Below are 15776 nucleotides of genomic sequence, written 5' to 3' on the forward strand. Positions count from 1 at the left end.
TTAGGTGCACTTCTATAACATTATATGGATTAAAACAATTTCTAATCATGCTGCTTTTTCTATAAATACATATATTATACACACACGCGTGTGTATGAAACATGCCTATCAGGATTTATATAGATTATGAAAACCATAATCCCCAGAAGTTACTCTATATTCAGAGGTATTTGATAATTATCAAGAGTTGGATTTTCCTCTTTATGATCCCGCAGGGGGTACGTGTGTGTGTGTGCGTGTGTGTTTGTGAGTGTATATGTGCTATTTCTCTGTAATCCTTAAAGCCGTCTTCCTGGAAGCGGGCAGTGGGATGCTCATCTTTCTCTCCCATAATTTCACAGCTCCCAGTAGTTACTAGGTGCTGAGCCCCATGAACGCTTAGTAAACGAAGAGTGATGTTGCACACAAAGCGTAACTAAAAGTTATGCAGCTACAATGTGCAAGAAACAAACCAAAACTTGCAATAAAGCCTCTTAATCCTAAAAATCCGTCACTTTGATTAGAAACAAAAAGAGAAACTCATTCCTACAGCTATCTTGAACTTTTAAAGCTAAGATCATCATCTGGAAGAAAACTGAAGATTTGAATCAAAACGGAGTACATTTTCCAGTGTAGTTTATATGTCTATTTAATACGAACATTTTAATTTGTACCAAACTTTTATGTTTTAGTAGCTTCTGCCCCTTTCAACTAGGGCGCTTACTTCAACCACATTGTTGGGGCTCAATTTCTTTACAGAGTTGACAGATCAAAAGGCGTAGGAATTTTTTCCAGGAATCCTAGCATCGTGTATTGTTAACTACACTCTAGCCTGTCATGTTTGTCTGTAAGAGAACAGGAAACTGCTTTGAGGAGATGCAACCGGAGGTAAGTATGACTGACAGTGCCAACGTCTAATAAAGGGAAGGCAGGCCAAAAGCGGAGCACGTGGATGATTGCTGCTTCTCTGCCGGTCCAACTAAGAAAGTCGTCCACAGCGCTTCAGTGATTTGATGTAATTTCTCTTTCATCTCATCTTTGGAGAGATTTTTCTTTGTCTGTGTGTGGAAAGTATAAATTCTCTCCTTAGTTTTCAGGGCAATAAGATGTACTTAGGTGCAATGTAAATTATTGCAAATGGATTCTTCATAGGGAAAGTATTATTAGAATGATGGGTCAGAAGTGGTGAAAACAAAGATTTTTAAAATTAAAATAGGCTGAAGTGGAGAAAAATACAGTTAATCAAGTTCACGATGGCTGAGTAATATATAATAATGCTATATTTTTTTGAGAACAAAAGCACTATCTTTGGAAGAGGAAATTTTAAACTTTTGCTTTAAATACATAAATACTGAAAATAACTATGCTTTCATCTAAACCTCGGTAAGCACAGGCCAGATATTTTCATGCATTATAAGCCCAAAGGCCTTCACTAAAAATGTTATAAAATTTTTTTTCTCTTGACGCATTTAAACATGCTTGACAGTTTTCACTTCGCTTGAAGACCTGCCCTCAAGAATTCCACCAGCTCACTTCACACTAAACCAGCGTGGCCAGTTCATTTATTACATTTAATGAAGCGAAATGGCCAGTCCAGCACACAGATCATCGCCTTGGTTACTGGACCCTGAGATGGCAGGAACAGAGCCAGTTGCTTGTCTGAATTTATTATACTTCAACTCCTTATCTTGTCTTAACTTTTAATTTTCTTTTACCAAAACTAGAGAGAACATGGCTTGTATGACACTGATCCTTTGGAAAATATTAACACTTTTTTGTAGCCGAGGCCATGGGGTTTTTTGTAAATGTATCCTGTGTTCCTAAGAAAATGAACAAATAAAAATTCTTGTGGGTGGAACTCAGTATACATCTCATGATGATGCGGGGTCAGTGAGCCAAGGAGTTGAAAGAAAGATTTCTTGGACTCTCAAGGTCTGGCAGTAGTGCACTTTTATTTAGAGAATAATGTGGAATAGCATGGGGACAGGACCCATGGGCAGTCAGAGCTGCTGCTGCAAACACGGGTTGAGAGTAGGGCTAAATTTAAAGCATAGGTATGTGAGTTATCTCCTTACAAGACAAAGGAAAGAATATGTAAAAAAAGTTGTTAAGGGCTGGCCCCGTGGCTGAGTGGTTGGGTTCATGTGCTCCACTGCAGCCGGCCCAGGGTTTCGTCAGTTCGAATCCTGGGCGCAGACATCGCACCGCTCGTCGAGCCATGCTGAGGCGGCGTCCCGCATGCCACAACTGGAGGGACCCACAGCTAAGAATGCACAACTATGTACCTGGGGGCTTTGGGGAGAAAAAGGGGAAAAAAATAAAATCTTTAAAAAAAAAAAGTTGTTAAAATGGTATCAGTGCTGGTGGGGTTGGTTATTGGGTGGTCCTATAACTTTAGATCAGAATCAGATCGGATTAAGTCAGGATGTCCTATGCTTCCCAGAGGATGTTGGTGGTGGGGGGAGTCAGCTACCAGAGGTTACCAGACAAGCACAATAAACAAGACTTAAGTCCTTGCCTTCTGCATTGATAAGTTTCTAGAGATAAGGTCATCCCCCCTTCCTCCTGGTGCAGAGAGGGAGACACCTTTACAGATGGAGATTTCCTTTACAATGCAAATGTCTCTTAACAAAGGGTAAGTAAATTCTACTTCTCAGAGCCTCCTTCCTGTCTGCACTTTTTAAAAGTAACCAGCCCAAAATAATCCTCATCAATGACACACCCTTATTAATTGTATTGTTCAAAATTGAATGTCTCTACTTCTTTCTTTATTATTATTATTAAGCAGTTTGATCTCTTCGATTTTCAACTAAAATTTCTTACATACAAATTTCTCCCTCAAGTTCTGTCAGTTGTGTTTGATACATATTGACACTGTATTGTTGGGTTACCTATGTTTTTACAATGGGCAAACCTTGTTTGATTTTCTTACCTCGACGATAGCATCTTTCTCCATCCCTTCCCTGTAAATTGTTCCATTTAAATTTTATGTAGTCAGATGATAAAATTGCTATCCCAAAGCAAACATTTCTTAGAAAGGACACAAAAAGAATTAAACATAAAAGAAAAAAAAGACAAGTTGGATTTTGTCAAAGTTAAAATCTTTCTTTCATTAAAGGATGTGGTAATAAACAATAAAGGTAAGCCAAGGACTATCAGGAAACTTTTGCAATACTTATATACAATGGAAGACTTGTATCCAAAAAACATATTTAAAATTTTTTTAAAATCAATAATAAAATGAAAAAATTTTAATAAAATTAAAAAATGGGTGAAAGTCTTAGTTGCTTCACTGAAGAAAGCATTCAAGTGGTCAATAAATACATAATAAAGTACTCAATGATTAGTCCTATGTGATACGCAAATTTAAACCTCAAAAAGATAACACTTCCCACCAACTAGAAGCCCTGAAATTAAAAAGAATGACAGTAACATACGTTGGCACTTCATATATTGCTGGTGGAAGTACAAAATGGTCCATCCACTTTGGGAAACTGGTAGTTCTTATAAAATCAAAGTTATTGACCCTGTAATCTCTACTTCTATGCTTAATATTTACCCAAAAGAAATCATCTTTCTTTATATCCACAAAAGGACTGGGCAAGAATATTCATAGAAATTATATTATAATAACCAAACTCTGTAAATAATCCAAATGCCCATCAGTAAGAGAATGGGTGAATTATGGCATTGTCTGTACAGTGGAATATTACTAAGCATTGAAAAATAGCAAAGCACTGATACATGAAATAATAGGGAAGACTAGATACTGTATGAATGGATGTGTATCAAGTTCAAGAAAAGGAAAAAGAAACTAATCTATGGTGATTGAAATGAGAAAACTGGCTGGCTGTAATGGATAGTGGAGATTGGAAGTAAGCATAAGAGAACTTGCTTAGGATCTTGAAAATCTACATCTTAATCAGGATGTTGGTTACATGAATGTATATATTTATCAAAGCTCATCAAACTATAGACTTAAGATTTATATACTCTGTAATATATACATTTAAATACATTTAGACCCTAAAAATATGTATAATGTGGGGAAAGCATATAGAAGGCCACTTGTATAAAATAAGCTGATTTCCCAAATGCATGAAATCTAATCACCCCAGTCAAGCTATAAGTGATCTAGTATAAGAGTCAAGAGCAAGATGCAATTATATTCCTCTCCAAAATCTCCTAGGTAATAAAAGGGCTGAAAAGATAAGAACAAGACAAGATCTTCATTATCACCATTATTATTTGATATTATTTTGGGCATTTTATCATAAAACAATGAAACAAGAAAAGAAAGTAAAACATATTATCAGATATGAGATTAACTGATGTTATGTATAAATAATGTGACTATCCACTTAGAGAACCCAAGACAAAAAATATTAGCAATAGAAAAGAGTTCAATAAATGGTCAATTAAGAGAAAATAATTTTTAAAAAGCTTTACATAAATAAAGTTTTAAAATATGATGAAAACCATATTTTATCTATGGCAACAAAACTAGAAAATATTTAACCGTAAACTTAGTGGACTATAATTATACATAAGCAAAAATAAAAATATAAAATCTTACCTAACGATATAAAAGAAAAGTAAATGAATGACGAATATATCATGTATTTCTCAAATAAATGTATTAATTTAATTCAGTTGCAACCAAAAATCTCATTTTATAGAAGTTTAACAAGATTATTTTAGGTTTAGGGGCTGGCCCTGTGGCCGAGTGGTTAAGTTGGCGCACTCCGCTGCAGGCGGCCCAGTGTTTCATCAATTCGAATCCTGGGCGCAGACACGGCACTGCTCGTCAGGCCATGCTGAGGTGGTGTCCCACATGCCACAACTGGAAGGACCCACAACTAAGAATATACAACTATGTACCGGGGGGCTTTGGGGACAAAAAGGAAAAAAGTTAAAAAATCTTTTTAAAAAAACCATTATTTTAGGTTTATATGGAAGAATAATTTGACCTAGATTTTCTTTTTTAAAAGATAATTTTGGTAAACTCACCATAGCTGATTTTGAAATGTATCATGCAGGTATAATCATTAAGATAAAATGCTACTGTCATAGGAATTGATACGCCACCAATGAAGGACAATTGAGACCAGAAAAACAGAACCTAGTGTTTAATACATAATATTGCTTATATAACATTTTAGCAATTTAAATTTATAGGAGAAGAATAGGTCCTTCAGTAAAATGTGCTGGAATAATTGGTCAATTATTCTGAAATAATTAAAAATAAGATCTTTACCTCATGCTGCAATGCAACTAACTGCAGAATATAGCTTGTTGTTCAGAATGTAGGACATCACAAAATTAATATATATCACGCAATGTGTATTTGCTCGTGTAATATGTGTACGTATGTGTATATAGCCACTTTGACTGCTAGAACATAAATTACCACTCTTCAAAGGAAAACTACAGAATCCAAAATCTACCATGTATCTCCCATAATGTCCAGTAAAAAATTAAACAAAAATACTTGATGGTTGAAGAAATGAGAAAATATATTTCATAATCACAAGGAAAAGTAGTCAACAGAAACAGTGAGTGAACTCACATGTTGAAATTGTCAGACAAGCACTTTAAAGCAGCTTTTGTAATGATGTTCAAGAATTTAAAGGAAAAAGATGTTTCTAAAGAGTCAATGGTTGTGAATTCCCATCAGAGAAATGGGAATTATAACAAAGAACCTAATGGAAATTTAAGGACTATAATGTATCAAGTATGAAAATAAATTTCTCTGGCTGGTATAAGAGAAGATTGACAACAGCAGAAGAATAGGTCAGTGAACCTTAAGACAGATAATTAGAAATTATCTAATCTGAACAACAGAATGGGAAAAACAGAAAATAATGAGCAGTCTCAGTGACTTGAGGGAAAGCAGTCCGATAGAGCTACAGTATTCGGAATGACAGAAAGAGAGGTGAAAATAATGGAGCAGAAAAAGGAAATAATTTGAAGAAATAATAATAAAAATTAATAAACTTATTTAAGAATATCAAATGTATGATATGTCTAAATATAGTTTTCTTTGTGTTTATCCTATTTTGGGTTAACCATTTTAACCTAAGTGGAATAAATACATAAATATGCCTAGGCACATAGAATCAAAAGGCTGAAAATAAAAAAAAGAGAGAAAATCTTGAAAGCAGTCAAAGTAGAAAGACCTTATATCTTGGACTACAAAGATAAGAATGTTTACTGAACTTTTATAGCAGCCCAGAAAACAAAGACGTATCTTTAAAAATGCTGAAAGAGAGAAATTGTCAATCCATAATTCTGCATCTACTGAAAATATCCTTCAAAAATGAAAATGAAAGAAATTTCTAAATAAAAGAAACCTGAGAAAATTTTCATCAGCGTACCTGAACTAAAGGAAATGCTAATGGTTATTCATTGGGCTGAAGAGAAATGACACTGGATGGAAATGGATTTTTTTTTAAACCATGGACATTGCTATGGGCCGAATTATGTCCCCACCCCAAATTCATATAGCCCCCAGAACCCCAGAATGTGATTGTGTGAGGACATAACGTCTTTAAAGAGGTAACTAACGTAAAATGAGGTCATTAAGGTGGGCCCTGATCCAATAGGACTGGGTCCTTATAAGAAGAGGAGATGAGGACACACACATGCACAGAGGGGTGACCACGTGAGGACACGGGGAGAAGATGGCATCTATACGCCAAGGAGAGAGGCCTCAGGAGGAACCAGCCCTGCCCACACCTGGATCTCAGACTTCCAGCCTCCAGGATGTGTGAGACCATAAATGTCTGTTGTTTAAGCCTCCTGGTCTGTGGTACTTTGTTATGACAGCCTGAGCAGACTAATACAACCATTGCTATATTAAACAAGACGCATGAGGGGCTGGCCCTGGGGTGTAGAGATTAAGTTCTAGGGCTCCGTTTCAGCTGTCCAGGGTTTTCAGGTTCAGATCCCAGGCACTCATCAAGCCATGCTGAGGTGGCATCCTACATACAAAACAGAGGAAGATTGGCATGGATGTTGGCTCAGAGAGAATCTTCCTCAAGCAAAAAGAGGAAGATTAGCAACAGATGTTAGCTCAGGGCCAATCTTCCTCACCAAAAAAAAACACAACATGCATGAATCTCAAAATCTTATGCTAAACAAACAAAAAGCCACAAACAAATACATTCTAGGTTTCCACTTAGGTTAATTTCAAGAAGAAGCAAAATTTATCAATGATATTGTCAGTAACTGGGACTGTGATGATAGGGCATAGGAATTGACTGAGAATGCAGTAATTTTGATTTGGCTTATGGTTACACAAAGTTACACAATTTTCAAAACTCATGGAGCTGAACTGTTAAGATCTCTGATATAGCTTGATTAAAAAAATCAAGAAGAGAACACAACAGTAAACTCTTCTCCCTAACCTGAATTCCAACATTCACAGTCTTTTTCAGCTAGATTGGTGATAACCCAGACATTGGGGTGCTATCAGCAAGTAACATGAGGATATTGGGTCAATCCACCTCCCATTAAATCTGTACCCCCATAAAGCACACCTTCTGCTTACTGAGCATGCACGTGTTTGGCTCAAAAGAACAATAACAACAGCAAACAAATAATAATAATGACAAGTAAAATCCACTAGCTCATGAGACGGTCTTAAAATTTAACCATGAAGAGAAACTTCAAAACCCTATTTGCATGCCAAATTCCTGTAAGTATTCTAAAAATGTCCTCAAAGTGAATAGTAGTTGTAAAATATCAGCATCCTAATTCAGTTGGCTCTGTACGAGGGAAATCATGCATCTGCATCTGAAAGGACTGCGCAAAATATGTTTCCTCCCTGCTTTCACACATGCAACATTTCTCAATGCTTTGACTCAAAACAGTAAAAGTCTTTCTTCAAAATCTAAAAGGTAGACTTTGCTTCAATTTGTTGGTGAGACAAGGCTCAGATTTAGCACCAGACATCTTCACATCCATTACTAATTCATCATGCATTCATTTCTTCATTCTTTTTTCTGGTCGACTAGTCAGTAGCCAGTAATGTAACAAATTGAGTACCATTTTGTGTCAGCCACTGCATTAGGCATTAGGGGTGCAGCTGGGAGGAAAATGCAAAATTCGTTGCCCTAAATGAGCTTTCATTTTAGTTTGAGAGAAGACAAAAAATAAATGAAGTAAAAAGAAGGCAATTTAAAAAGTCAATAAGCAAAATATATCGTATATTAGGTAGTGATGTGTAAAATTGAATAGGAAATATTGATTGACATGGGAAGGGGTTGCAATTTTAGGAAAGCCCTAAGTACTAAACTTAATCTTGTATATATTTGGGAAAAACTTCTCTAAGCATCTTATAATTATCAACATATTTGCTCCTCGCAGAACCCTATGCACTAGACACAGTGCTATGATTATCGCATTACCCTAACCATATAACAAGCATGCACTTGGAAAGGAGCATTCCAAAACAGAACAGATGAAAACTGCCCCTGCCGTCTTGGGAACTTCAGAATTTTGAGCTCCTGACCACTACTCAAATGGGTGTTCCCCAGACAAGGAACATTCTGTCCATTTGGATCCAGAGCATCTGGTATTGCAGAAGGAGATCTCAATTATTCTTAAAGGTATTTGGAAAGATGTTGTTCAAAAATGGAGTGCCCACTTTCGGAGGCCGTGCCAGCAGCCTGCCACAATGGCAAGCAGAGCGATGTAGACGCATCAAGCACTGCCCATGGGTTTCCCTCTGGCTCACCAGGCAGGGAGATGTGTGGTCATCTGCAATGCTTCTCACGGTTTGTTTGGGTGGACCCAGCCTGCCTGCCTGCCAGCACCTCATTCAGTCTGGCATGTACACAGAGCCTATGTGCTTCACCATCACCTGGCCAGGTTTACTGGCCTTTATTTTAAGGTATAAATAAAGTTCCCTTAATTTTAACATATAAAACTTGTTTTTTTCCCACAGCGTTATTTTATTTATAAGGTCACTTAGCTAACCCTGATTTTACTGCTGATGAAACAGAGCTGCAGAGATTGAGGACCCCATACCTGGTCAGACAGCAACAACGTGTCGGCGCTGGACCACAATTCCATTTCTTTTCCCACATCCCAGGCTGGTTCTCCTACACTCCACACCTATGACACAGGCAAAAGTCATGATGCTAGAATTTCGTTGCCCATTGAGTGTGTTTATCTCACTTTCTCCTTCCATCAGATACAGTCTCTATATTGGACAGAACCTCATCTCTATTCCTCACGGACTGATTTAACATTCACCCCAAAGAACAGCTCACAGAAAAGACAAACCCGGAGACAGAAGAGATTCTTTTTAGAAAATCTTCATTTACTTAACTGTGATAGTTTGCAGAGGTGTGCCATGCAAATAGATTGGTGCAAACATATTTGCATTCTTTTTCATGGTCCTTTTAAGACCACGTGCCCTGCTCTGATATGCACAGGGGATTGAACAATCTGGACAAGTCCCCACATGGGTACTGTGGGGTCCTAGCAAGGTGGGATGGGGACATGCCATTTGAGATCTGCCCCCAAAACAGGCCGGGTGACTAGGGAAGATCATGAAGTGGTTAAACACTTGTTGGATCCTCTAAACTCCCAGGGTCAACACATTTTTGGAGAAACATTCTCAAGTTCATCACTGTGCACGGGAAGTTGATGGAATCATTAAGTGGAGATGTTACCATGGGTGCTTCTCAAACTTTCCTGTGCGCTGAGTCTCCTGGAGCTCTTGCACAGGAGTATTCAGGTTCAGCAGGTCCTGGGCAGAGCCCGAGGTTCTGCATCTCTAAGGAGCTCTCTGTAACCCTCAGACTATACTTTGTGTAGCCTGACTGTTCCGAATCATCCAAAATTCTGAAGTCTGAAGGGATATGCAAATAGACTGAAATCCAAATGCCAAGACGCCCGCGGGCTCTCAAATGATCCAGTATCAAGTGTTAATAACATGGGTGAATGGGATTGTGAATTACTGCAAAATGCTTTCATAGCCAGTGCTCATTTCAAGCTCAAAATGTCTTTGTGAAATCAATAAGACAGGCTTTATTTTCTCTTATTCTTATTTTTTTAAAAACCCATCTAAGAACAGGTTAAGCAGATAGAGAAAAATAATAATACAGATTAGTGCCCCTGTACTCTTAGTTTTAATTTTGGGGTATGTAATAGCATCCAGATTCCTTAGATGGTTTTCTTTCCCTGTAAGTCCAGTCTTAATTTTCCTCCATCTATAAATCTATCAGCATAGAAATAAACATGATTGACACTGATGAAGCTGACTTACTTGCTAATTCAAAACCAAGAGTACGAGTTTAGCTGGAAATTTCCCTCAGGAAAAAAAAAGCAGTTTTTCCAACAAAGAGCAATTATTATATTTGTTTCAGGACATTAGCAAGTCATAAACACCACACAAGAGGCATCAGAATCCCCTTTCCCAGAGCAGTTATGTGCCAAAGATGTAAAATATGAAGTGGTTACTTTGCTTGTGTTACCGGGGGATGACATTGCAGGACTGACAGAGAAAGAAGTCGAAAATTCCCCTATTGCATAAGCATGTTCCTCTTCCCAGAACTACCTACAACTTCTTTCTTCTGCATCAAAGAGGCATAGCTATTTTCAACTTCAGTAGGAAGGAATGGGTCAAGTAAGCGAAGCTAAGAAGAAAAAGCAGGAATAATGAGCCACTGTGCCCTCTTGACTTACATAATCCACCAAAAAGGGACTCAGCAAGAGCCAGGGAAAATGAGAGGAGGCAAAGTTGGTAAAACTAGGTTTCCAAGAATCAGGAGTTTTAAACATATTGGCACTCACAGGTCTTCTTTGAGCTACGTGCTGCTTCTAAAGTGCATGGTTTAGAAATTCTGTGATTTCTTTGGTCCACAAAGTTGTAGGACGAATTATGTTTGAGATATATATGCATAAGTCATGCGATCTCTTTCTCTTTCTTGGTGTCTCTGTGTTCCTTCCTCTGTGGGAGAGGGCAGATTCTGGCATAGGAACAAATTTAAAATGAGAAGTCTAAATTGATCCTTAAAGTTCATTGAAGGCTGAGAAAGACAGTCATTTTTTTAACTCTAAAAAATCAAGATAGTAAAGAAAACTGATATAATGAAAATGCACTGCACTGGAAGTTAGGAAACAAAAGTCATTTTTCTAGTTCTTTTACCTTTCACTATTGGGTAAGTTCTTAGCTTTGTAGACACTCATGACAGTAATAAATCTTACTACATCCATTGAGAGTCATGTCCCAAGCATGCCCATAGTAATTTTACGTATGTAAGCATGAAGGTATATTGTGGGAAGCCCAAACTTTGGAATTGCTAGACAGACAGATAGATAGATAGATAGATAGATAGATAGATAGATAGATAGACAGATAGACAGGTAGATAGATGAGAATATGCCACCCCAAAATACGCCACTTCGGCATAAGAATTATTTTGACTTGAAGGCAATTGAGAAGCAACAGATGAAGAAAGAACTCTCTGTCCATCCCCTTTCTGCCTAAAAGCAGGATATAAATTTCCCTTTGTGAAGGTAACAAAATTTCATTTGTAAAAGTGTACTCCTCTCTCATTACAGGAAGAGAAGAATGATATCTGCATAACAAACTTTACTACACAATGCTTAGCTTCCATATATTTCCTTTTCATCTTCCCACAATTCACTGCCGTTAGGAGCCAAACCCCTTTTTCTTTGGTCACTTCTCCACAATTTATTGCCTTTTATTAAGACTGTATATAAAGCCCCTGGGTCTAACCACCTCTTTGGGTTTTCACTTCTTTTCTGTGAAGCTGCCGTGCACATAAAAGTATTAGCATCAATAAAAAAAATATGCCTTTTCTCCTGTTCATTTGTCTTATGTCAGTTTAATTCACAGGCCCCAGACACAGATACTAAGAGGGTAGAGGAAAAGATTTTTTTCTTCCCATACAGTTCAGAGAGAAAGAAATACAGATGGATGGATGGATGGATGGATGGATGAATGAATGGATGGAAGGGCACTTAGATAGGCAGATAGATATATAGTCAGAGAGATAAGTAGAAAGATTACAAGTTGTGTCTTCTGCAAAGGGTTATTTTAAGGACTAAACAAGATAATCTATATCAACACCTATTACTGTCTGCCGTATAATTTGTTTTACTCTTTTCAATGTTGTATACATTATTATTTCTAATTGAAGATCTTCACTTATTGAAATTTATTCTATTTTTAGGCAAAAAGCTCTGTGTAATGAATAAAATGAAAAAGCACTGGGAAGCGAAGGCATTTTTCTACTGATTTTAATACTCGGCTAGAAATGTAACTGTAGAAGAACAATTTTGTATTCCTGTTAACTGTTATAAACGAAGGTTCCTCTTTGGGCCTTTAACCCCAAATTCTGCTTCCATATACTTACATTCCAATGCCTATCACCTTTAAGAACTCAGTTCAGCCAACTTGGCATCTCCAAGAAGCCTCATTTCCAACACTGCTGGGGTAAAACCGGGCACTAAGTTTATTGCAGTGACTGCTATCAGAATAAAATCCAACAAAGATGAATTGCTGGCCCAGACATTAAAACTATCGGGCTCTAGTTCTCTTTTAGGTCCACCGTGAACTAACAATCACTTTGGGAAAATCTCTACACATTCTTTGTATCTCAAACTTCTCTACACCAAATCTTGTTACCTTGCCACCACCCCAAATTGAGACATTGGGGGCCAGACTCATGGCATATTGGTTAAGTTTGCACACTCCACTTCAGCAGCCCGGGGTTCACAGGTTCGGATCCTGGGTGCAAACCTACACATCACTCATCAAGCCATGCTGTAGTAGCATCCCACATACAAAATAGAGGAAGATCGGCACAGATGTTAGCTCAGGGCCAATCTTCCTCACCAAAAAAAGAAAAAAAAACACCCCAAAACCAAACAAACAAAAAACCAAATTGAGACACTACAAATGCAACAAGATTCAATTATATCATGTTATATTCTTCTAAAAGAAATAGAGATCAAAGTTAGCCTGAAGGTATATAACAGCACCTCCATTCCATCCCAGGGTATCACCATGAATCAGCTCTAGTCATTTCACATCCCTTGTTCCAAGGATGCCAATGTGACCCATGCCACATTGGGCCAATGAGTCACAAAAAGAGATTTGCTGAATCGGGCTCCTTGGAAACAGAGGCCAGTCACTCCGCCTCCATCAGGGTGTGGATGAGGAAGCTCTGGTTGCTGTTGGCAACCGTCTACTGCCATAATGAAGGTGACACTCTAAAAAGAGAACTAAGTGGAAGGGCCTGGACCCTGATGACGCAGTTGAGTTAAGCAACCTTTTCTGAGGCTTGTTCTACCCCTGGACTTGCGTCAGATGACATAACGGCCCCCACTGTTTAAACCAGTTTGAGTAGGTCTGGCTGTTCTTTGCAGCCTGTAGCCTCCCAATGGATGTTTATTATTAAAGTATCTTCATTTATTGAGCATCTACTATATGACTGGAATTAAAGGGTAAGAAGATGCAGGATGCACAGTCTCTCCTCTCTAAGATCTTACAATATTTTTCATTCCAATCTCATTTATTTGAACTGCAAATGGTTCATTAGAAAAGTTGCTTCTTTGCAATTTAACATCTTCCCAAAGAGGAAAATTATTTTTCTCCTTAAATAAATTGAAAATGTACATGTTCTTTTATATCCAATAGAGTTAACTTTCAATCACCCAAGGTAGTTTTCCAAATATCTTTTTGAAAGAATTTTCTTTTTATTTGTATGTTTATTTTTTCTTTCACTTCAAAATGGACCCAGAAAGAATAAAGTCTAAAGTGTCAATATGTATAAACATCTATGCTGTATACTTAATTAAATAAACAAATAATAATAAGCATAGGATGAGCCTGTCTTTTTACTGTTTCATGTATAGGAAGATAAATTTGTTATGTGCGTGTATAGAAATATACCGTTGTACATTTTTCCATTTGCTCTTATCTGCACAGAAACAGATAGGCTGCGGAATTATCTGGCAATTAAATTGGGGGTTTTAAACAAACCTGTGTTATTTGATTTTCTTTTTCACAGAAGCATATTTAACATTTGAAATAGCGTCCCCAAATTCTTAGTTTGTATCCAAAAAATAGTTAAAATGCATTCAAATAATACAATTTCTTTTTAGTGGACAAACAAAATATAATTAACCAGGTAAATATGATTCCAAGTTAATGGATCCCAGTGATTTTTTATTTTGTCCACTTCTTTAGAGAATCATCATCCTGTGCCTCTCCATCATAACTGAAAATAAACTACACTTACAGAATCCTCTCTTGCACTGTGTATTTATTTTTTTCCCTTGCTGGCTTCTTAGACATTCTCTAAAGCCACCCACATATCAAGAACCTTCTCTAGAGAAATGAGTAGTCATTACAAACATGTTGATTGCTTAGCTCTGATCATGATGCCTTCAAATCTACAGATTTTCCAAGTTCCATATAACTGATATTATAGATTAGACAAAAGAGGTGCACCATTTTCATAAATAAATATAATTATCTATCACTAATTTAATTTGAGAACGTTTCTGGAGCAAGCATGCCAAAATGAAGCAAGTTCCATAATTAATTGATTTAGGTCAAGAAGCAGAAACTTCGCCCTTTAAGAAATGCTTTATAAAGCCGATCCTTTATAAATAACTAAAGAAGTTTCTATTAATGCTTAACAACTGATCATATTTGCAAACATTCTTTACTTCATTGGATTTACAGATTTTCCTTTGTTTTCACCAGCATTGCTCTATCTCTTGGTGGATACTGAAACTAATTAAATGGTTTTTCATTTTCTCTACAATTAGACTTCAGAACACCTGCGTTTATACCCTTTGTTTAATCAGGGATGCTCAACCTAGAGCACATCAGAATCACCTGGGAGCTTTTAAAACTAGAGGCTGGGCCATTCGCATCACTTTTTAACTCTATCAATGATGCTACCAGATGGTGTGTTTGTTTTCAAGTTTGAGCTTTCCCTGCTCAATAACCTAGATTCTCACCCCAAAACCGCACTACGTGGGCTGCATCTGCTTGCTCATTCAGTACGGACAGTTTTCTCCTTAGTTTTTTCTCTGTTCTTATCCCTAATCGTGAAGAGAGAGCTCTCTTACTTAACTAGCCATCCAATAATTTCATTTTCTGCTTTCTTTTTCTGAAGGCTACTTCATTAAGCAATGTGTACTGAACTATTGGAAAATTGTTGACAAATACAACATGGGGATCAGCAGAAACTCTCACTGGACCTTTCAAAGGGAAAATAATATGACCACATAGAGAGAGGTTTAATCTAAACCACATTGTGCCTGCATTAGCACATGTATACGTGACGATCTTTCAAACCAGAGCCCTGTGCAACAACTGAATTTTAAGTTCCGAAGGCAAAAATGGATGGATTTGGCTTTTTCTGTAATTCTCTTAAATTCAGTTAAATAAACTTCTGTCTCTGCAAAAGAAACAAAAGATTTAAGTAGACATCACCAATTACACACTATTTACAGGACAACTCTATCTCCAACATAAAATATTGGTAAAACAGGGGGCTGGCCCGGTGGCCGAGTGGTTAAGCTCACGCACTCTGCTCCGACAGCCCAGGGTTTCACTGGTTTGGATCCTGGGCGTGGACATGGCACCGCTCATCAGGCCATGCTGAGGTGGCGTCCCACATAGCACAACCAGAGGCACTCACAACTAGAATATACAACTACGTACTGGGGGGGCTTCAGGGAGAAGAAGGAAAAAACAAAAGGAAGATTGGCAACAGATGTTAGCTCAGGTGCCAATC

Source organism: Equus caballus, chromosome X (assembly GCF_041296265.1).
Source record: "Equus caballus isolate H_3958 breed thoroughbred chromosome X, TB-T2T, whole genome shotgun sequence".
Classification (NCBI taxonomy): Eukaryota; Metazoa; Chordata; class Mammalia; order Perissodactyla; family Equidae; genus Equus; species Equus caballus.